Here is a 24,217-nt window from a genome sequence, read left to right as displayed (position 1 = left end):
ATAATTGTAGCAGCCTGTAGTAATAATATGTATATTATAAATGTAATTATAAATAGATATCACCTGATGTTATTTAGGTTTTCTTGAAATTTATGTCAAAATCTTTTTAATGTTTTGGAAATATTAATTTGTATGGAAATAGTTTCTAATAAATGGAGTATGACAATAATTTATTTTGTTCTAATTATGCAGTAAATTTGAATTAATTTCAGACTTGTTTAATTTTATTATGGTTGATTGATTAGAAATAATTTATTTTGTTATAATTATGCAGTAAATTTGAATTAATTTCAGACTGGTTTAATTTTATTATGATTCATTGATTAGACATAATTTGTAGCAATAGCTTCAAATTGGTATCAATTTGTTTCTAAACAGTTAATATCTACATGTAACTCTCTGTTCCATCCATTATTTACACGATTAGTTTCCTTTCATTTTTCATTCTATGCAATATAATGTATTTGTTTATTCTTTTTTATTGCTGATCTGGAACAGTATATGAGGGTTCACATACCTCTTGGCAACAGGAAATGACTTTACGTTTGTGGACTCTGACCCACATGCTGTCTCCACCTCTTTGTAAACCAGAATTGTTTTGTCATGTTGCAACAAACAAGCCCCTGTGGCTGATAGCGGTGTGGATGACTCATGTGTGTACCAAATTTCACGAGATTTTGAATATTTATTAGGTGTCAAATCTGTATTTTTGAATTAGGTGGTGCTATGGAATTACTGAAGCCCACCTAGACTGATTTACCATATCAACTCAAATTATATCAGAGGACAAATGTATTTGCAAATTTTCATGAGATTTTAGACATCATAAGTGCGGGAAAATTTCAAAATCCCACATTCCATCCAGCATGGCTGACTTTCTTTTGGGTGGAGTCAAATACAAACAAGTGATCTTTGTCCTGTATCACATCAGTATCGATCACACCAAATCTTGTGCTGGTCTGAGCAACTTGATCTCAAATATAGCTTGTTCTGTCCATGTCCAAATGGTGGCACTATAGCAGAGGGTTTCTTTTGGCATGTGGATATCTTCAGAACCATGATATCCTATAACCTGTGAAGTTTGAGCCATATCAGGCAATGCATTGTAAATTTATGGCTCACTTCCTGTTTGCGTGGCGTAACATATAAATTTACTGGTTTGCCATTTCAGCATATTGTGACATATCGCAAATCCCTTGAGAATTTAACATTTCCAATATCTTGGCATGATGTACACCAGATATGGCATGAATCCAAAAAATCGCCTAGAAGGAATTTGTTAAAATGTAACATGTGTCAAAATGCAGCAAAACAAAAATATCTCACTTCCTGCTGAGTATGGCTGAGGCAATTTATTTTGTTCAGCTCAGGGGACTCCACACACCTACCAAATTTAACACGGATCCGTGTTAAATTTGGTAGGTGTGTGGAGTCCCCTGAGCTGAACAAAATAAATTGCCTCAGCCATACTCAGCAGGAAGTGAGATATTTTTGTTTTGCTGCATTTTGACACATGTTACATTTTAACAAATTCCTTCTAGGCGATTTTTTGGATTCATGCCATATCTGGTGTACATCATGCCAAGATATTGGAGACAGGAGTCTCAAGGACAGACAGGAGTCTCAAGGACATATGGGGTCCCCCGGACACACCTGGGGTTAATCCCCTATGGCTGAGTAATGGTGTGCATGACTGACATGTCTACCAAATTTCACAAGTTTTCAAATATGTACAAGATGTCAAATCAGTACTTTTGAACTAGGTGGCACTATGGAGTTAAAGAAACCCATCTAGACGAATTTAACATATCACCTCAAACTGTATCATAGGAAAAATGTATGTGCTAAGTTTCATTAGTTTTTAGCCATGCTAAGCCCCTCAAAATAGCATGAAAATTTCAAAATCCCACATTCCATCCAACATGGCTGACTTCCTGTTGGGTGGAGTCAAATACACCCAAGTGAAACTTGTCTCATATCACAAGATTATCGATCACACCAAATCTCATGCCGATCTGAGCAATTTCATCTCAACCCTAGCCTGTACTCCGGGGCTCTATAGAACTCTGGGACCACGACCAGTCCCTTGCTCAATGTAACTTAGTGATTTTATGCACATTTGATAAATGTGCCAAAATTCGTGAGTTTTCGAGCATGACAAGTGCCTCAAAATGAGTTTGCCCGTGGAGAAAAAAAATTAAATAAATATAGCTGCAAGTGGTGGTGAGGGGTCATTGCACCTCTGGGTCCATGACCCATCACATTTGCTCATCAAACAATGCACACACATCTGAGATGTGAAACAAAAGCCTGGGTATCTGATGTATGCACCACCAGTGATGAATTTTTCAGCAATGGGGTCAATACTGTCCGTGTGCAAATGGTGGCGCTATACCAGAGGGTCACTTTGGGTGTGTGCCTATCATGAGAACCATTATATCCTATAACCTGTGAAGTTTGAGCCACATCAGGCAATGCGTGGTGAATTTATGACACACTTTTTTTTTTTTGCATGGTGAAATGAATAAATTTATCGTTTTGTCATTTCAACATCTTGCAAGATATCGTAAATCCCTTAGCAATTTAACATCAGCAACATCTTGACATCCTGTACACCAAATATGGCATGAACACACCAAATTGCCTTGGAGGAGTACGTCTAAATGTAACACGTCAAAACGCACAAAACCAAAAATAACTCACTTCCTGTTGAGTATGACTGATGCAATGTATCTTGCAATTTTGTTCATCTAGAGGCACTCCACACACCTACCAAATTTGACATGGATAGGTGAAACTATATATTGGAGAGGAGTCTCAATGACATATCAAGTCAAGTCAAGTCAACTTTATTGTCAAATATGCTATACATGCTCGACATACAGCACAGATGAAATATCAGTCCTCTCTGACCCACGGTGCAAACTAGCAATGCAATAAATAAAAATAGAATAAAAATAGAATAATTGAAAAAACAAACAACATAAACAGTATAAACACTCTAGACAGGAACTAGACAGACTAAACACTCAAACAATATAAACAGAATAAATAAACAGTATAAACACTAGATAAGAACAGGACAGACTAAACACTCAGACAATATAAACAGTATAAAACACTCTAGATATGAACTAGACTAAACACTCAAACAATATAAACAGTATAAATAAACAGTATAAACACTAGATAACAACAAGACAGACTAAACACTCAAACAGACAATATAAACAGTATAAACACTCTAGATAGTAACTAGACTAAACACACACACACACACACACACACACACACATAAATTGGTACAAATAACCAAACAGTCAAGGGCACTTGAGGTATAGCAGGTAAACATGAAACATGAAATAAGCAGAATAAACAAACTAGCAGCTATGGGGATATGGGGATCCTATGGAGTCCCCCAGACACACCCAGTGCCGCGCCTCTATCCCTGAATAGTGGTGGCCAGGAATGATATGTGTACCAAATTTCATGAGTTTTAATTTTTTGGCAATAGAGTCATTACTGTCCAGGTCCAAATGGTGGCTCTATACCAGAGGGTCAGTATGGGCATGTGGCTGTAATCAGAACCATTATGGCTTATAACATATGAAGTTTTAGCCATATCAGGGAATGCATGTTGAATTTATGATACACTACCTGTTTGCATGGCAAAACATATAAATTTATTGGTTTGCCATTTCAACCTCATGCAAGATATCGCAAATCCTGTCACAAGTCAATTTGCTAAAACAATGTACATTTCAGATTTGTTTATCTTGGGGGACTCCACACCTCTACCAATTTTGACACAGATATGTGAAACTATATACCAAGCAGAGGTCACAGTGACATGTGGGGGCACTATAGAGTCCCATGGATACACCCAGGGTCAAGCCTCTATCCATGATTATCAGTGGCCAGGACTGATGTGTGAACCAAATTTCATGCATCACTGTCCAGTTCCATATGATGGCGCTAGACCAAAGGGTCACTTTGTGCATGTGCATATCATCAGAACCATTATATCCTATAACCTGTGAAGTTTGAGCTGTATCAAGCAATGCATGGTGAATTTATGACACACTAGCTGTTTGCGTGGTGTAACATATAAATTTATTTTTTTTGCCATTTCAGCAGCTTGCCTGTTGTCCCAAATGCCTTTGGAATTCAAAGTCAGTACGATCTTGACATCATGTATATGAAATATGGGATGAATCCAACAAAATGCCTAGGAGAAGTACATCAAAATGTAACACGTGTCAAAACGCACAACCCCCCCCCCCCCCACCCCCCCCACTTCCTTGAGTATGGCTAATGCAAAGTATATTGAAATTTTATTTGCCTTGGGGCACACCACACACCTCCAAAATTTGACCCAGATAGGTGAAATTATATACTCGGCAGAAGTCTCAATGACATGTGGGGATGCCATGGAGTCTCATGGAAACCCCTGGGGCCACGCCTCTATCTATGAGTAGCAGTGGCCAGGACTGATATGTGTACCAAATTTCATGAGTTTGAGTTTTTCGGCAGTGGAGTCATTGTCCAGTTCCAAATGGTGGTGCTATACCACAGGTATAGCAATTTAACATCAGAAACATCTTGACATGATGTCTACCAAATATGGCATGAATCCAATGAACCCCCTAGGAGGAGTATGTTAAAATGTAACACGTGTCAAAACGCACAAATCCAAAAATATCTCACTTCCTGTTGAGTACAACTGATGCAATGTTTATTGCAATTTTGTTCATCTAGGGGCACTCTGCACACCTACCAAATTTGAGACGGATAGGTGAAACTATATACCAGGGAGGTATCTCAATGACATATGGGGACACTATGGAGTCCCGTGGAGACACCTGGAGTCAAGCCCCTATCGCTGAGTAGCGGTGCGCATGACTGGCATGTGGATGAAATTTCATGAGTTTTTGCCCATGGGAACCACCTCCAAAATGGCAAAGTGTTGAAGAAAAAAATAATAATAAATATAGCCGCTAGTGGCAATAAAGGGCCCTCGCATATGACAACATGCCCAAAACAATAAGGCATTGCACCCAGGGCCAAGCCTCTATCCCTGCGTAGCAGTGGCCAGGACTGATGTGTGTACCAAATTTCATGAGTCAGAGTTTTTCAGCAATGGAATCATTACTGTCCAGGTCCAACTGGTGGTGCTACACAAGAGGCTCACTTTGGGCATGGGGATATTGTCAGAACCCTGATGTCTTGTAACCTGTGAGGTTTTAGCTTTATCAGGCAATGCATGGTGAATTTATGACACACTTCCTGTTTTCATGGCGAAACATGCAAATTTATTGGTTCATTATTTCAACATCATGCAAGATATCGCAAATCCTGTTGCAAGTCCATTGACTAAAACAATGGGCATTTCAGTTTTGTTCATCTAGGGGCACCCCACACACCTACCAATTTTGACACTGAAAGGTGAAACAATATACAATGCCGAAGTCTCAATGACATGTGGGGGCGCTATGAAGTCCATTGGACTCACCCAGGGTCAAGGCTCTATCCCTGAGTAGTGGTGGCCAGGACTGATGTGAGTACCAAATTTCATGAGTCAAAGTTTTTAGGCAATGGAATCATTACTCTCCAGATCCAAATGGTGGCGCTATACCAGAGGGTAAAATTGGGCATGTGGATATCATCAGAGCCATCGTATCCTATAATCTGTGAATTTTTAGCCATATCAGGCAATCCATGGTGAATTTTTGTCATGCTTCCTGTCTGTGTGGCATAACATAAATTTAATGGTTTGCCAATTCAACAGCTTGCAAGATATCACAAATCCCTTCACAAGTTATAATCAGTAACATCTTGCCAGGAGGTATATCACATATGGCATGAATCTAACAAACTGCCTAGGAAGAGTACATCAAAATGTAACACGTGTTTTGGCAATGGAGTCATTACTGTCCATATCCAAATGGTGGTGCTATACCAGAGGGTGTCTTTGGGCATGTGGATATCTTCCGAACCATGACGTCCCATAACCTGTGAAGTTTGAGCCGTATCAGACAATGCATGGTGAATTTATGACTCACTTGCTGTTTGTGTGGCGTAACATATAAATTTATTGGTTCACCATTTCAACATCTTGTGACATATCACAAATCCCTTCTCAATTTAAGATCAGCAACATCTTGGCATGACCTATACCAATTATGGCATGGATCCACCAAACCGCCTAGGAGGAGTTTGTTAAAAATGTAACACGTGTCAAAATGCACAAAACCAAAAATATCTCACTTCCTGTGGAGTATGGCTGATGCATAGTATAGGCACTATTGTTCATTTCTGGGCACTCTACACACCTGCCAAATATGACACAGATAGGTGAAACTGTATATCGGGCAGGAGTCTCAATGTGGCATCCAAGACTATAAATTTGAATCTAACATTGTAGGGGCTGCTATGGTGTCCTCTAGCCTCACCCAAGTCAAGTAACCTAAGAATAATACAACCCCAATTCCAAAAAAGTTGGGACAAAGTACAAATTGTAAATAAAAATGGAATGCAATAATTTACAAATCTCAAAAACTGATATTGTATTCACAATAGAACATAGACAACATATCAAATGTCGAAAATGAGACATTTTGAAATTTCATGCCAAATATTGGCTCATTTGAAATTTCATGACAACAACACATCTCAAAAAAGTTGAGACAGGGGCAATAAGAGGCTGGAAAAGTTAAAGGTACAAAAAAGGAACAGCTGGAGGACCAAATTGCAACTCATTAGGTCAATTGGCAATAGGTCATTAACATGACTGGGTATAAAAAGAGCATCTTGGAGTGGCAGCGGCTCTCAGAAGTAAAGATGGGAAGAGGATCACCAATCCCCCTAATTCTGCGCAGACAAATAGTGGAGCAATATCAGAAAGGAGTTCGACAGTGTAAAATTGCAGAGTTTGAATGTATCATCATCTACAGTGCATACTACTACTACTACTATCCGTTTTTACGTCCATTATCCTCAGTGCAGAGGGTTGGACGGCACATGGTTCGTCAGAGTTCTCCAACGCCTTCTGTCTTGGGTGTCAGTTGAACTTAGACCAAGCCCTTTAAGGTCACTTTCCACACACTCCCTCCATGACTTCTGTGGCCTCCCTTTCCTTCTGTTGTCATCAACATTGAAGTTGTAAACGCGATTTATTATTGAACTGCTCCTTTGCACATGGCCATACCAACGGAGTCTCCGCTGCTGGAGTCTAGACTTTAGATCTTTAAGACCAAGCTTCTCTCTTAGGACGGCAGTTCTTGTTCTGTCGTCAGGTCTTATGTGGCAAAGCCAGTGCAACATGGCCCTCTCATTTCTTTCGAGTCTCTTGATATCGCTATCCTTCACTGGCCAGCACTCGCTACCATACAGCATAGCTCCTCTTATGCAGGTGTTATACACCTTCCCACGGGTTGACAAAGACAGGCTCCTACTGGACAGGACTGGGAGTAGCTCTCTAAACTTGCCCCATGCACATCTTGTTCTAAGGATAGTAGCAGCCTCACAGCCACCACCAGGCGTAAGGGTATCCCCAAGGTAACAGAACGAGTCTACAACTTCAAGCCTTTGGTTGCCAATGACCACATGGTCACATGGTCTGGTGTCGATTGGACGGGCTATTCCGCAACACCTACTACAACTGAAGGCAGAGTCAGCGGTCAGCCTTCCCTTGATGCCACTACACCTCTTGTGGATCCAGTGGGAACAGCCTGAGCAGAATATAGAGTTGCTGCCTACACCACTGCGACAGACACCACACGGGTGCTTTCCAGAGTCCTTGAGAGGGTTTAGGTTTGGACCACAGAACATAACCTTAGTTTTATCCATGTTCACCCGTAAGCCTTTTGACTCTAGCCCAGCTTTCCAATGATGGAACTTTTCAAGCAGTTCTTCCAGGGACTCAGAAATCAGAACAAGATCATCTGCATACAGTAACTCCTAAGGACAGCTAATGTGGAAATCTCTTGAGAGAGCCTCCAAGACAATGATGAATAACAGGGGACTGAGCACAGAGCCTTGGTGAACCCCAACTTGAACACTGAAGTCATCGCTATACGTTTTGCTTATGCGGACCCTGCTCCTTGCATGTGCATACATTGCTTGTACTGCTCCAACTAACCATTCTGGCAGACCTAGCCTCCTCATGGCCCACCATAAGACATCACGAGGGACATGATCGAATGCCTTCTCAAGGTCTACAAACATCAGAACGAGCTTCCTATCTTTGGCAAGATATTTCTCTTGTAATTGACGGACAACGAAAATGGCATCATTAGTGCTTCTACCACTCACAAAACCAAACTGTATTTCGTTGATGTTGACTATGTCACGGGCTATTGCCTCAATAACTCTTTCAACAACTTTCAGACAGTGTTCCATGAGTTTCAGACCTCTGTAACTGCCTCTTTCTGCAGCATCACCTTTCCCTTTATACAGATTGGTATTTTCCTTTCTGCTATAATCAAGTTGGCGAGATTACTCAACACTTGACAGGTGACATCAGAAGAAGATTTAAGCATTTCAGTGACAATGCCAGATGGCCCGGGTGATTTGCCAGTCTTCATCTTTGCCAAGCTCTCCACTACCATTAAGGGTGTTATTAGCCCAGGAGGACCAGCAACAGGCTCAGCAATAGGTAAGTCCTCTATAGACCAAGGGAATTCTATGTTGAGGAGGTGCTCATAATGCTCTTTCCAGGCTTTCTTCTTGGCCTCGTCGTTTACAGCTAGACAGCCAAGGTCATTCTTCACAGCACTTTCACGAACAATATCCTGATTTTCTTTCCTCATCTGTTTAGTGATGCGAAAGATGTCTTGCTCGCCTTTCACAACATTCTGGAACCTCTTATTTTCAGCACATTTCTTGGCAGCAAAGACAACACGCCTAGCGTTGCGCTTAGCTGTAAGATATTCTTCTTTGCTTCCCCTCTTTATGCCATTTTTTCCATAATTGTCTCTTTTCATCTACAACAGAGCTTACAGTCTCATTCCACCACCATGTTTCCTTTCTCCAGCCTCCACGTTTCTTAGTTGTACCACACATGGTTTCGGCAGCCTTCAGGAGACTTCCTTTTAGAGCCACCCACATTCCTTCAACAGAGTCCTCTACTGGCTTGTTCAGTACTAGCTCCTTCTCAACCATCTTCTGGTATTCTTTCCGAGTTTCAAGGTCATGGAGTTTCCAGACACGAAGCTTAGGCTTGAAGCTGGATTTATTAGATTTACTAGGGCTTACTTTGAGATCACATACTAGAAGTCTATGCTGGGGTGCACATTCCTCATTGGGGAGTATTTTGACATTAGTCACAAACCTAAGGTACTTACGACTGGTCAAGATGTAGTCCACCTGAGTAGAGCATTGACCAGATTTGTAGGTGATAAGTTGAGTACTTCTCTTCTTGAACAAAGAGTTACATACAACAAGCTCGTTTGCCACTGAAAACTCTAGAATCCTTTCACCTTCAATGTTTCTCTCACCAAAACCAAAACCACCATGGATCCCTTCATATCCAGAGGGTGTGGCACCAATGTGGCCATTGAAGTCACCACAGATAAACAGGGTCTCATTTATACCCACTTTGGTAACTGAGCTCTGAAGTTGGTCATAGAACACATCCTTCTCGGAATCGCTTAAGCCGACTTGAGGGGAATAGATTGTAAAGATGGATAATATATTTGCCTCAACAGTAACCTTTATAAGACAGACTCTGTCTGCCATCCGGTTAACATCAAGCACATGCTCAACCCACTTTTCAGCCAGAAGGATACCTACTCCCCCTATACCCTTATCATTACCAACCCAGAAGAATTTATACTTTGAGTCTTTGCCTGTGATCATACGAGCTGATCCACCACGCCACCTTGTCTCTTGCAGACAGCACAGGTCAATACGCCTTCTTGAGACAGTCTCTACAACTTCACTACATCTTCCCCTCATAGTTCCAACATTTAAGATTGCAATTCAAAATTTCTGACAGTTCTTGCGTGGTTGCTTGATGCTGATCTGGCGGTGCCCACGCATGACATCCACCCTACCGTTCCCGACACTCCTGACAGTTCCAGGAGCCCCATCTGAATCTAAACTATTACTATGAGCTACCATGACTTTTAATGAAGCAGAGTTTTTACGGCTGGATGCCCTTCCTACCGCCAACCTGGATTCACAGCCAACATCCAGGGACTGGGTTCTGAAGATTGTCTATGAGGCAGTAACAGGAAACTTTGGATGACATTTCTGCGAAGAACAGGAACCACTGGTTTTAGGGCGCCAGTGACCCGCCCTGTGCCCCTTCTCCTGTTGGTGTTAACAGTTCTGTCACGTGAAGGCCAGGAGCTGGACTTTGGTTGTCAGAGGCTATATTTTGCGCTAAGCCATTGGGGCATTTTATAGGCTGTAAAGGCAGAACCTTGACACCCACCCCGGCAATAACAACCTTATCTTTTGATAATATCATCAAAAGATTCAGAGAATCTGGAAGAATTTCTGTGCATAAGGGTCAAGGCCGGAAAACCATACTGGGTGCCCATGATCTTTGGGCCCTTAGACGGCACTGCATCACATACAGGCATGCTTCTGTATTGGAAATCACAAAATGGGCTCAGGAATATTTCCAGAGAACATTATCTGTGAACACAATTCACCGTGCCATCCGCCGTTGCCAGCTAAAACTCTATAGTTCAAAGAAGAAGCCGTATCTAAACATGATCCAGAAGCGCAGACGTCTTCTCTGGGCCAAGGCTCATTTAAAATGGACTGTGGCAAAGTGGAAAACTGTTCTGTGGTCAGACAAATCAAAATTTGAAGTTCTTTATGGAAATCAGGGACGCCGTGTCATTCGGACTAAAGAGGAGAAGGACGACCCAAGTTGTTATCAGCGCTCAGTTCAGAAGACTGCATCTCTGATGGTATGGGGTTGCATTAGTGTGTGTGGCATGGGCAGCTTACACATCTGGAAAGACACCATCAATGCTGAAAGGTATATCCAGGTTCTAGAGCAACATATGTTCCCATCCAGACGACATCTCTTTCAGGGAAGACCTTGCATTTTCCAACATGACAATGCCAAACCACATACCGCATTAATTACAGCATCATGGCTGCGTAGAAGAAGGGTCTGGGTACTGAACTGGCCAGCCTGCAGTCCAGATCTTTCACCCATAGAAAACATTTGGCGCATCATAAAACGGAAGATACGACAAAAAAGACCTAAGACAGTTGAGCAACTAGAATCCTACATTAGACAAGAATGGGTTAACATTCCTATCCCTAAACTTGAGCAACTTGTCTCCTCAGTCCCCAGACATTTACAGACTGTTGTAAAGAGAAAAGGGGATGTCTCACAGTGGTAAACATAGCCTTGTCCCAACTTTTTTGAGATGTGTTGTTGTCATGAAATTTAAAATCACCTAATTTTTCTCTTTAAATGATACATTTTCTCAGTTTAAACATTTGATATGTCATATATGTTCTATTCTGAATAAAATATGGAATTTTGAAACTTCCACATCATTGCATTCCATTTTTATTTACAATTTGTACTTTGTCCCAACTTTTTTGGAATCGGGGTTGTAAATTTTTCCCCTATTTTCATGATTGCATTAAATTTCTTGAGTTTTCGAATATTTCCAAGGTGTCAAATCTTATTATAGAAAAAGAATAATAATAAGAAAAAACATGCTGAAAACAATATGGCCCAATGCTTTTGCAATTTAAAATCAGCAACATCTTGACATGATGTTTACCAAATATGGCATGAATCCAACAAAACAACTTGGAAGAGTACATCAAAATGTACCATGTTTTGGCATTGGAGTAATTACTGTCCAAGTCCAAATGGTGGCACTATACCAGAGGGTGTGTTTGGGCATGTGGATATGTTCAGAACCATGATATCCTGTAACCTGTGAAGTTTGAGCCATATCAGGCAATGCATGGTGAATTTTTGACTCACTTCCTGTTTGCATGGCGTAACATATAAATTTATTGGTTTGCTATTTCAGCATCTTGCGACATATTGCAAATCCCTTCACAATTTAACATCAGCAACATCTTGACATGAAGTATACCAAATATCAAGTCAAGTCAAGTTTATTTGTATAGAGCTTTTAACAATAAACATTGTCTCAAAGCAGCTTTACAGAATTTGAACGACTTAAAATATGAGCAAATTTTATCCCTAATCTATCCCCAATGAGTACGCCTGTGGCGACGATGGCAAGGAAAAACTCCCTCAGACGACATGAGGAAGAAACCTCGAGAGGAACCAGACTCAAAAGGGAACCCATCCCCATTCGGTCAACAACAGACAACATGACTATAACATTAACAGTCCTAACATAAAGTCAGCTTCGTTGATGCTATAAACCCCCCACCGACTGAAACCTGAGTGTAAAACTGTTCATGACAACCGTAGTCCTAAAGTTAGCAAGTCAACTGCAGTCCTAAAGTCAGCAAGTCAACTGCAGTCCCCAGCCATAAAACCACCACTGAAAGAGTCCAGATCATCCTCCAGGCACGATCAGTGAAACTTTGTGATTTTATGCATATTTGATCAGTGTGCCAAAATTTGTGTGTTTTCGAGCATTGCAAGTGCCTCAAAAATGAGTTTGTCCGCAGAGGGGAAAAAAATTATCAGAAGAAGAAGAAGAAGAAAAAACATGCCGAAAACACTAGGACTTTGCACCTACGGTGCTCAGGCCCTAATAATAATAATAATAATTAAAGCTGCTAGCGGCCTTGACGGGCCCTCGCACGTGTGGTTCCGCAACCCAGGACATCCCGCCACCCACCAAAACAGTCACATGTCATATATTCATCAAATGTTCAAAGGTGATGTGCATGTTGCAAATGCCATGACTGCTTGACGGATGAGAAATAGTCAGACAAAGACTGTAAATGTGTGTGTGTGTTTCTGTGGTGTGAAAATGTACATTTATATATGTACAAAACTATACATGTGTCTCCTCCTTATCTCTATCTCACGCTGTAATCTTAAGTCATCTTAGCTTTCCTGTGTCTGCAGTGTGTGTCTGTGTGTGTGTGTGTGTGTGTGTGTGTGCGTGTGTGTACATGTAGAGTTTTCATATGTCTGCAACAAAAGGCACAATGATGGCAGGTCACTAATATATAGATTTAGGCACTGCCTAAAAGTGGAGCTCCCATCTGTTTCTGGGTTGTAGAATTTTCTTCTGTCCTAGCCAGTCTCTTTTGTTTTATTTCTTTACTGGCTAGCACTGGCCACTAGGCGGTGTGTATGACTGGTAATTACTAGCACTGGCCACTAGGCGGTGTGTATGACTGGTGGTACACGTACATGGACAAACCACAAAAAATCGTCTCGATGGGTTTACCATTTTTTCTTACGTATGGTGCTCTGCTGGAGCTCCACTATTATTGTGTGTGTGTGTGTGTGTGTGTGTGTGTGTGTGTGTGTGTGTGTGTGTGTGTGTGTGTCAGAGGGAGAGAGAGAGAGAGAGAGAGAAAGTGTGTGTGTGAAAGAGAGTGTGCTCATAGATGTTGCGTGTGCATGTGAGTGCATACTTGTGAGAGAGTGTGTGTATGCATAAATATGCATATGACTGTGTGTGTATGAGAGTGCACAGAATTGTATATGTTATATCATCAGACTCATGATATCTAATATTTTGTAAAGTTTCAGATCAATCCATCAATGAATTGAACATTTTTCCCCATTTCCTGCTTGGCCAGATGGTGGCGCTGTGCTAGGCATCTGGATTACACGTGAATATCATCACAATCATAATACACAAAATTTTGTAAAGTGTCAGATCAATCACTCAAGGCATTGCCAATTTCTGGCACATTTCCTGCTTGGCCAGATGGTGGCACTGTGCTAGGCATCTGAATTACACATGTGAATATCATCACAGGCAGCACGGTGGTGTAGTGGTTAGCGCTGTCGCCTCACAGCAAGAAGGTCCTGGGTTCGAGCCCCGGGGCCGGCGAGGGCCTTTCTGTGTGGAGTTTGCATGTTCTCCCCGTGTGGGTTTCCTCCGGGTGCTCCGGTTTCCCCCAAAGACATGCAGGTTAGGTTAACTGGTGACTCTAAATTGACCGTAGGTGTGAATGTGAGTGTGAATGGTTGTCTGTGTCTATGTGTCAGCCCTGTGATGACCTGGCGACTTGTCCAGGGTGTACCCCGCCTTTCGCCCGTCGTTAGCTGGGATAGGCTCCAGCTTGCCTGCGACCCTGTAGAAGGATAAAGCGGCTAGAGATAATGAGATGAGACGAATATCATCACAGTCATAATACACAATATTTTGTAAAGTATCGGATCAATCAGTTAAGGCATTGCCAATGTCTGGCACATTTCTGCTTGGCCAGGTGGTGGCGCTATAACAGGCAGGCCCATTGGGTGTCAGGTTATCATAATAATCATAATATCTATTGAAGTAAGAAGTGTCCGACCATACAGTCAATGAACTGTGGCTTTCTGACACGTTTCCTGTTTATGTGGCAAGATATTAAAATCATAAGGCCATTTCAACATATTACAAGATATCAAAAATCCCTTCACAATTTAATATCAGCGACATCTTGGCATCACGTATAACAAATTTCACATGAATCTCATGAACCATCTAGGAGGAGCATGTTAAAATTCATCATGTGTCAAAACACACATATTCAAAACCCTATTCTTTCCTTGGCCAGTTGGTGGCGCTATACCAAGTAGGCCCATAATGGCTAAAGAGTATCAGAATCAGAATCATCTCATCTCATTATCTCTAGCCGCTTTATCCTGTTCTACAGGGTCGCAGGCAAGCTGGAGCCTATCCCAGCTGACTATGGGCGAAAGGCGGGGTACACCCTGGACAAGTCACCAGGTTATCACAGGGCTGACACATAGACACAGACAACCATTCACACCTACGGTCAATTTAGAGTCACCAGTTAACCTAACCTGAATGTCTTTGGACTGTGGGGGAAACCAGAGCACACGGAGGAAACCCACGCGGACACGGGGAGAACATGCAAACTCCACACAGAAAGGCCCTCACCAGCCGAATCAGAATCATATTACAAGATATCAAGTTCAACATTCAGCAATATCTTGGCATATTATATGTTATAATATTTCAACATACTACAACATATCAAAAATCCCTTAGCAATTCAACTTCAGCAATATCTTGGCATCATGCTTGCCAAGTTTGACATGAATTTGATGAACCATCTAGGAGGAGTACGTTAAAAATGACCATGTGTAATTTCACTCCAAATGGCCTTATGATATCATCATTCCAAAGTTCTACCCATTCATTTAAATGGGAAATGGAAAAAGGGGCGCTATGAAGTCCCTGGGCCATGCCCGGGGCCAAAAGTCTGTGGCTGAGTAGAGAGGTCAATGACTGATGTGTGTATCAAATTTCATGAGTTTCCGTTCATGGGAAATGCCTAAAATAAGGCCAAACACGGCAGAATAATAATAATAACTAGAATGCATTTCTGGAGAAAATGCGAAAGTGTGCTTGCTCAGGTACGCCGCCAAGGCGACCCGTGTAATGGAAACTTCTAATAAACACTTCAAAACGCTTAGCAGTCGTCTTTTCAGTTATTTATTATAGTAGATCATATAATAGATATATAAAATAGGAAAGGAAAGAGAAGAATAGAAGAAGACACCACTTCTGATGATGCCGAGAGTACGCGCACTCTGAGTTGTGTTTTAGTGGCTGTTATCTATTATACTCTAAAGGCATTCACTTACTGCTTGCATCTTCACGTGATTGGCTCAAGATTTTCTATGAAGCTTTGTTAAAGCATGCACCTGGCGTGCTCTGGGATGTGCAGGAACTCAGACACCCTGCTTATCACCAGCCAAGGCCACAGAAAGGCGATTACAGCATTGGAAAAACAACTTTTCTCAGTACACTAAGTCACTTGAGCTCAACATACAGAAACACAGAGAATAATAATGTTCGTCCATTAAATTTCCCTCACATTTCCCCCCTTTTTATCCTACAGGATAATAATTGCTAAAGAAAGAAATGTACACAATTTCAGTGGTAAGAGTTCTCAGAGAGATTCGACTTAACACATCATTGAGTGTACAGGGATAATGCTAAGTCTGTTTTTACGTCTCTAAGTAAATGCTAGCAAGCCATATACATAGATCAGGAATAATAGAACAGGAAACAATCATAATGAAAGTGTTTTAATTCAGGACTAGTTTCATGTCAACTGTGCTGATGTCATCGAACGGTGGGTTGTAGTCTTCGTGTGGGTTTGGAGGCCAGTCAGGCAAGTCGTCTGAGTCTATTTTCACCATCTGGTAACCGATATTTGTCAGCTGCCTCTGAAACACAGACATGCAACATTGACAGAAAACAGGGAGCAAACATAGCATCACAATCACTAAGCCCAGGACCGGTATGGTGGATAGAATTAGAGTCTTCCATCCACTAAACCAACGCCACCAGCTGTCTTTGTCTCCTCCATGTTCGTCTGCTCATAATTGTTCAGCAACCTTGTGCATCTTGTTCAGTGCCTCAGTGATGTTACCATGATTCCCGTCGTTTTCAGGAATGTATGTAGAACAGTGTTCTCCTATCATGACACACACTCCACCTTCCTTTGCCAAAAGGATGTTGAGGGCCATGCGATTCTGTGTCGTCATTAATCTGAGTGCGGTCAATTCAGTTCTCATGCCCTCCATGGCCTCTATGGTTGAATTCACGAACTGTGCCAGTCTATAATGCACCACCTCAAGTTCATTCCAGAGTTGTGTTGTCCCGTACTGTGGAAACAGTGCCTGGAAGAATTTCTTCACCTTGGGTTGCAGCTGATGTTCTGGAGGAGGAAAATCATTGTTGACACTTCTGCGCCGTCTGCCACTCATCTCAGGGGTTGCTATTATTAGGTGGGCATCTAATTGGATCAGGGCACACGTGCCTTTCCAATCTACCGGAAGAAAGTTATACACATGGTGACCACACTTCCACTGCCAGCCTGGGTAATAGAAGGTTGGACCCGCTAACTGAGTTAGATTTCCTCCTGGTCCTAAGTCACCTCCTATTGTCGCTTTTCTGCCTTGCTTGTACAGAGTGCCACTTTGTCCCATGCAGGTCACATTTGGATTTGGGACTGAACCCTGCACTGTGCAAACGGTTGAACACCTAGTTTCCTTGACCTTCCCTACGAGGTTAGAGTTTGGATCGCCCTTTCGCCCTGCGCATAAGGTATAATTTATCCCCTTTCCTGGTTCATTTACACTAATTTCTACCCTCGGGTCATCTCCCCCACCTTGATACGTGACATTACAGCCTTTTTCTACATCATTACAGACAACTTCCTATGAAGGTAGGATAGTGCCATATATCCGAAGAAGAGCAGACTATGATTTGCACTTGTAAAACCCGTAATTCGCAACTTGTGAATGCGCATCTCAGAGTTTGTAAGTGTAACTTCAGATCCACACATCTGCAAAAAGCAAACTGCAAGCATATTTCACAACTTGTGAAAGCGCATCTTCGAATTTGCACTTGTAACTTCAGATCTGCAAAGCTGCACAACAGGATTTGCATGTGCAGGTTCCTATTTGCTCGCTCAGTTGCGTCATCCTTCTCACGTGATTTTTGGCACGATTCACTCGGATGGATTTGAAGGAAACGATTTGCGCGCAGAGACCAGGAATGCCTGTTCTACCACTTTTGTCCAGGAGGTGGCAGTGTGGTTATTGGCCATGCAAAGTCGTATATAGGGATAATATCTCAATAAACGGCTCTGTGGCCATGAATCTTGGTCTGCGACACGGCGCCACGAAAGCATGGAGGGAAGAGGTGTTCAACAACGTGTAAGTAACATTATGGTTTAAATGTCTTATAGTTAACTAACTCTGTAATATACACGGTTAGTGAAATTAAGAATTACACAAACTTAAAAATTATGTGCTCTATTGAATTGAATTGAACACTTCTCATGTCCATCCTAGGGGACACTGCTGTTGGAGAGGGGGTGACCCGTTTCTTCTTCTCCATCTGCATGCAAAAGCTGAGATCAGGCTTTTCTTTGAACTGTGGTGAATATAATTTTATTCTGTGCATTTTTTTTTTAAGAATTGTATTCAATGAACAGAATGTTCATCTGTTAAGGTTGGTATATTTGTCATTTTGAATGCAGGAAATGCCAATATCACTCAGCTTTTTGAGGGTGAGCCAGACTACTTGGTTCCTTCATCATCATCACTGCTCGTTGACAGCGACCTTTTCCAGATGGCCGGAAGGATGCTGGGACATAGTTTTCTCCATGGTCGCCCAGGTTTTGTGGGAATGAGCCAGGCAATACTGCACGTCCTCCTTGGCGGAAGCCCTGACGTGGCAACTGTAACCATAAAGGACTGCCCAGATGTCGACATTCGTGAAACAATCACTTTGGTGTGTTGAGTTGAAATAACTGTTGGCCTTGCATTGTCCAAAACGGTGAACATTTTCCAAATGTCATGCTTGCATTGTTTCTGTTTTTACAGCTTGATGGAACATCAGAGCTATCAGAACAAGAGAAAGCGCGTGTTCAGAATTTAGCCTTTGCATGGGACCTTCCCAGAGTAACTGAAAATAACCGAAGATGGTTATGTGAAAAAATGCTTCTTCATTCTGTGAGTCTTACTTTGCAGTTACTGTATTACTAGAGAGCAGTACTGTAGATGGAGCAAAAGATTCAATGTGCACTTAGTCTAGGCATTTAACACTTGTGCCTCAATTACAGATTTTTTCCCGTTAGGGTTCCTTGGGGAGAAATCTGTCCACATAAAAAGACTGCCATAACAGATAACGAGTTTATTTTTAACCAACATTAGTCCTGTTAACATGTATAAAATATAAATTAATTTTCAGGATTTCAATTCTATTTTAAATGTGTTTCATATGGGTTTTTAATGGAAAAAATAAAATTATTCACAATCACAGCATTTAGCAACAGCATTTATTAAGTGATGTTCCGTTTCATGGCCATGTCGATAGCTAATTCCTGGAAAATAATAATAAATGCAATGAGTTTGCATCCTTCTTCAAAGGTAAAATTGATAAAATATGGCAGAATATTTCTCATAATATATTTCAGTTGCAAAAAATTGAAAAACTGCAATCACCAATGACACAGATAGATAACTTCAACACAATGTCAGAATTTTGTTTAATTGATTATGAGACTCTTGAAAAAACTGTACAAAATCTCAGTTCCTCAACATCTGAACTGGACATTCTGCCCACCAACTTTTTTAAGTCTGTTCTTCATCTTATAATTACAGATGTGCTTCAAATTATAAATACATCCTTGGAGACTGGTGTTGTTCCTGTGTCCCTAAAAAAAGCTGTTGTAAAGCCGCTTCTTAAAAAAAATAATCTGGATCCTTCAGTGTTAAATAATTACAGGCCAATATCAAATCTACCATTCATCGGGAAAATCCTGGAAAAAATTGTCTTCAATCAATTAACTGCCTTCTTGATATCAAACAGCCGTTTTGATAATTTTCAGTCAGGATTTCGTGCCAATCATAGCACTGAAACAGCGCTGATTAAAGTTATAAATGACATACGTCTTAATACTGATGCAGGCAAAACATCGGTCCTGGTATTACTGGACCTCAGTGCAGCTTTTGATACTGTTGATCACAACATACTGCTATATCGACTTGAACACTGGGTTGGATTGACTGGTAAAGTTATCAATTGGTTAAAATCATACTTAAAAGATAGAAGCTTCTTTGTTACCCTGGGAAATTGTTCCTCAACGTCAATGCCCTTGACCTGTGGTGTCCCCCAGGGGTCGATTCTTGGACCATTACTTTTCAACCTTTATATGCTCCCACTTGGGCAAATTATCAATAAAAATTCAATTTTGTATCACTGCTATGCAGATGATACCCAAATTTATTTTGCTCTATCACCAAATGATTATGCCCCCCTTGAATGTCTCTACCAGTGTATCGATCAAATCAATAGCTGGATGTCACAAAATTTTCTTCAGCTGAACACAGATAAAACAGAAGTAATTCTATTTGGGAAAAAAGATGAAAGACTCAGGATTACCACTATTCTTGACACAAAAGGGATTAAAACTAAAGAAATGGTTAAAAATCTTGGTGTTTTCATTGACAGCGAGCTAAACTTTGACAGTCACATGAAAGCAATCACTAAAACGGCATTTTATCACCTAAAAAACATTTCCAAACTAAGAGGACTTATGTCAAAACATGATCTGGAAAAACTTATACATGCCTTCATCTCTAGTAGGGTTGATTACTGCAATGGCCTTTTCACAGGCCTGCCAAAAAAGACCATCAAACGACTTCAGCTGGTTCAAAATGCAGCGGCTTGGGTTCTCACACGAACAAAAAGAACAGAGCACATTACTCCAATTCTAAGGTCCCTTCACTGGCTTCCAGTAAGCTACAGAATTGACTTTAAAGCATTGCTGCTGGTGTACAAATCTCTAAATGGTACAGGGCCCAATTACCTCTCTGATATGTTGCAGCGGCCTAACCCAATCAGATCTACCAGATCGCAACAGAAAAATTTACTATTAAAACCAGTTGTTAAAACAAAGTGTGGTGAAGCAGCTTTTAGCTACTATGCAGTACAGCTATGGAACCAACTGCCAGAGGACATTAAAAATGCTCCTGCTGTTGGCAGCTTTAAATCTAGGTTAAAGACCAAGCTGTTTTCAGATGCTTTCTGTTAAATAATTAATATTTTTACATTTTTTATAATCTTTACTTTCTCTGCATGTTTTAAATTTACTTTAACTTTATTCTATTTTATTCTGCTAGTTTTTTTTCCCCTTTCTCTTTCTTTTTCTCCTTTTTCTTTTTGGCATTTTAATATTTTATTTCTACTATTGTTTAATTCTTATTATTTTCTTTTAATTCTTTTAATTCTTTTAATTAATTATTTTAGAATAAAGATAAAATTATTTTATGTAATTTTATTTCTCTATTGTTTACTGTTTTTGTTTTTACTTCTGTAAAGCACATTGAACTGCCATTGTGTATGAAATGTGCTATATAAATAAACTTGCCTTGCCTTGCCTTGCCTCTGACTTCGACACCGTTAGTAAATTGCAGGCTCTCGTTCGTTTGTCAGGAGTGGAATCCTCCCCCCCCCACGAACCATATGCGGCATTCTCTTTTCTGAGTCAGGTTAAGTTTACAAACGCAGTTATGGTATCTTGGTGGGTGTTAGTGAGTAAAGTGACAGGTCTTAGCTAAGTAAACGCTATATTAGCTTGTAGTGTGTCGGCATTCCAGCGGCCGCCCTTTCTCTCCTCGCCTGTGTTCAGCCTCGCATTGCTGGAACACAAACATTCTGTTGACTTCTCTCGGTGAGCCAGTAACTAGTAGGGATGAGAAAGTGTTTTTCTTGCATTTTAACTGGAACCTGCTGCCTCTACTGCACGTCCCATATGAAAAAGAAAAAAAAACTGCAATTTTACAGTAGTTTTAGTGTAGTATTCATTCATTCATAGCATTCAAATACTGTATTATTACTGCCGTTTAGACAGTGAATGCAGTGCAACTTTGGACACAAAATGATTGCCAGCATACTGCAAAAATATTGCGTTATACAATATTTTGGACATTACAATTTTTTTTTTTAATATATACATTTTCAATAAAAATTTATTGATAAGTTACTTCTGAGGTATGAAGTTTTACACCATTACAACACTTACAGACAACAAGTCATTATTACTTGTGCTCCATGAAACACATTTTAATGGGTCAGGAGAATGTACTGTATGTGGACTTCTAGGCTGCGCCTTTGTCCTTAATAGCATTTTTTCCTCTTTCATTACTTTTACTTTTGTACTTTAAAGTAGTTTAGAAATCAGTATACTTTTTACTTTTACTTGAGTAAAAAGCTTCAGTTGATACTTTTACTTCATGAAAAGTATTTCTAAACCATAGTATCTATACTTCTACTTGAGTAATAAATGGTAATACTTTTGACACCTCTGAGAAAGACAATATTGTGATGTCTTTATTGTGTTTTGGTGTGAATGTGACTGAAAAAAATGGTACAAACATTCACATTTTGTTAACCATTGTTTTGGGAAATTTGATTGAATAAATTACATTTTTTTGTAAGGCAACCTTGTTTTTTCCATACTCTTACCAGTCTTAGCAGCTTGTAAAAACAATGTTATTTATTGCTTTATTTAAAGAAATACAATTAATATTATGCAGAATTTAATTCAGCCTTTTGGTCCGGCCCTCCACAAAATTGTCTGTTTCTCATGTGGCCCCATGGAAAAAATAATTGCCCACCCCTGGGTTAACTGGTGACTCTAAATTGACCGTAGGTGTGAATGTGAGTGTGAATGGTTGTTTGTCTCTTTTGTTAGCCCTGTGATGACCTGGTGACTTGTCTAGGGTGTACCCTGCCTCTCACCCATAGTCAGCTGGGATAGGCTCCAGCTTGCACGCAACCCTGCACAGGATAAGCGGTTACAGATGATGGATGGATGGATGGTTGTAAACAAATACACAATTTTGCAGAGTCATTTTTACAGACTATTTTCTGAACTTTACACACCTTGCTCAACTAAACCAAGGGTGCAGACCTCTACAAGTTCGCTAAACATGCACCGTTAGCCTCTGTGCTCAAAGTCTAGTGCTAAACTACAGTTCAACCAATGCACTGCACACAAACAAAACACAATCAATAAACAGCAAGCACAAACTTTACATTGCGAATGAATGACATATCAGGATGACAGACAGTAAAGCTTTATAACATACTGTGCTAAACCTCTGATGGAGGTACATGCTGAGTATAAACACAGCAGTGAGCATCTGTAGCATAACAAATACAGCTTCCTGGGCTAAACAGCTCCACCCGGAACATGAACAATAAGTGACAGTTTGTGCACTCACACTAATTAATAGATCACTGATATTGCACGTCATGTTTTTGCATTGCAATGTATTGTTACATTTCTACCACACGTACAAACCAATCAGTTAAATTCTCGTCTACAAAACAGGAAATGGAGAAAATACAGATGTTGTGACTCATTATTCGTTCATCTTCAGTAAGTGGTTTATCCTGGTCAGGGCCACAATAGCTCTAGAGTCTACCGAGGCAGGAATGCCCCCTGGAAAGGAATTAAGACCCATCACACACTCATTCACTCCTAGGGGCAATTTATTGTAACCAAAATTAATTTTTTTTTTTGAAGAGTCAGAACCCACACACACTTCCAGTTAACACAAGAAGTGACAACCCACATGCTTTCTCCCACCCATCTCGCACAGAGAGCAACTCAAACCAGAAGCCTGAATCTGAGGAGGACATTGCTGTGGTAACAGTCAACGCTATTTATGAAGAGTATCCCTTTAAAGCGCGACCTCACGTTGAGGACTCTGCCGAACAACCACCAATCGGGTAACCACACATCATGGACTATAGTACAGTACTATAGTCTGTACTAATATTACATTTAGTGTTTATACAGTACATCATGTATCCTGCATAAACACTACACTCGCCAGCCATCCATCTCTTCTCTCTGTCCCTGTCTGTCTTTCAGTCCATGTTTCAGCAGTAATATCCCCTTGATGAGGGTGGTGCAGTCAGTTAAACAAACTAAGAGGAGATCCAGTGGAATATTGAAGAAAGGCTGGCTGTTGCACCATACCAATGTAGATACACTGGTGAGTGAACACTAATACACGCACCAGAAGAACACACTGACATTTGTTGTCAGGGGAAAATTGTGTAGATTTGTAAATGTTAGATAATGAACATCAGTTTGGTTTGTCTTGCAGAGAAAAAGGCACTACTGGGTTCTAGATGGGAAAAGCATCACACTGTACCAGAACAAGAACAGCAACAAGTACTACAAGGTGCTCCCTGTGAATCACACAACCTCCCAGAACGTTATTGTACCTTATACTACAGCACTATTCAATTCTCAAATCTGATTGGTCAGAAGGTGCTGATTAATTTTCCATAATAGCAGATGTGATGATAGAGGAATGAAACACTTCAGGATGTGTTATTTAAGCAGTATCATACAAGCAAGAGTGTGATTATAATGAATATCTACTGGTCCTGTGTAGATACCAGCCTGCAGGCCAAGTGCAATAGGTAATTACAGCTGTGCTGATTATTCAGTATAACCACACAATTACAAGTGCAATATTACTTTTATACAACGGTTCTATAAGCAAGAC

The 24,217-nt window shown here is 40.6% G+C and overlaps 1 long non-coding RNA gene across 1 annotated transcript; it reads left to right on the top strand.

Annotated features, from left to right (window-relative positions):
- The first annotated feature begins 23,300 nt into the window (after positions 1–23,300).
- Positions 23,301–23,896, top strand: LOC132869222 (uncharacterized). Its single transcript, XR_009650924.1, has 3 exons — positions 23,301–23,426; positions 23,572–23,695; positions 23,810–23,896. It is a non-coding gene; the product is annotated as an uncharacterized LOC132869222 (long non-coding RNA).
- Positions 23,897–24,217: the final 321 nt, after the last annotated feature.

This window comes from Neoarius graeffei, chromosome 20, assembly GCF_027579695.1.
Source record: "Neoarius graeffei isolate fNeoGra1 chromosome 20, fNeoGra1.pri, whole genome shotgun sequence".
Taxonomy (NCBI): domain Eukaryota; kingdom Metazoa; phylum Chordata; class Actinopteri; order Siluriformes; family Ariidae; genus Neoarius; species Neoarius graeffei.
Note: the sequence above shows the minus strand (reverse complement) of the source record. Positions and strands in the feature narration are given on the sequence as shown.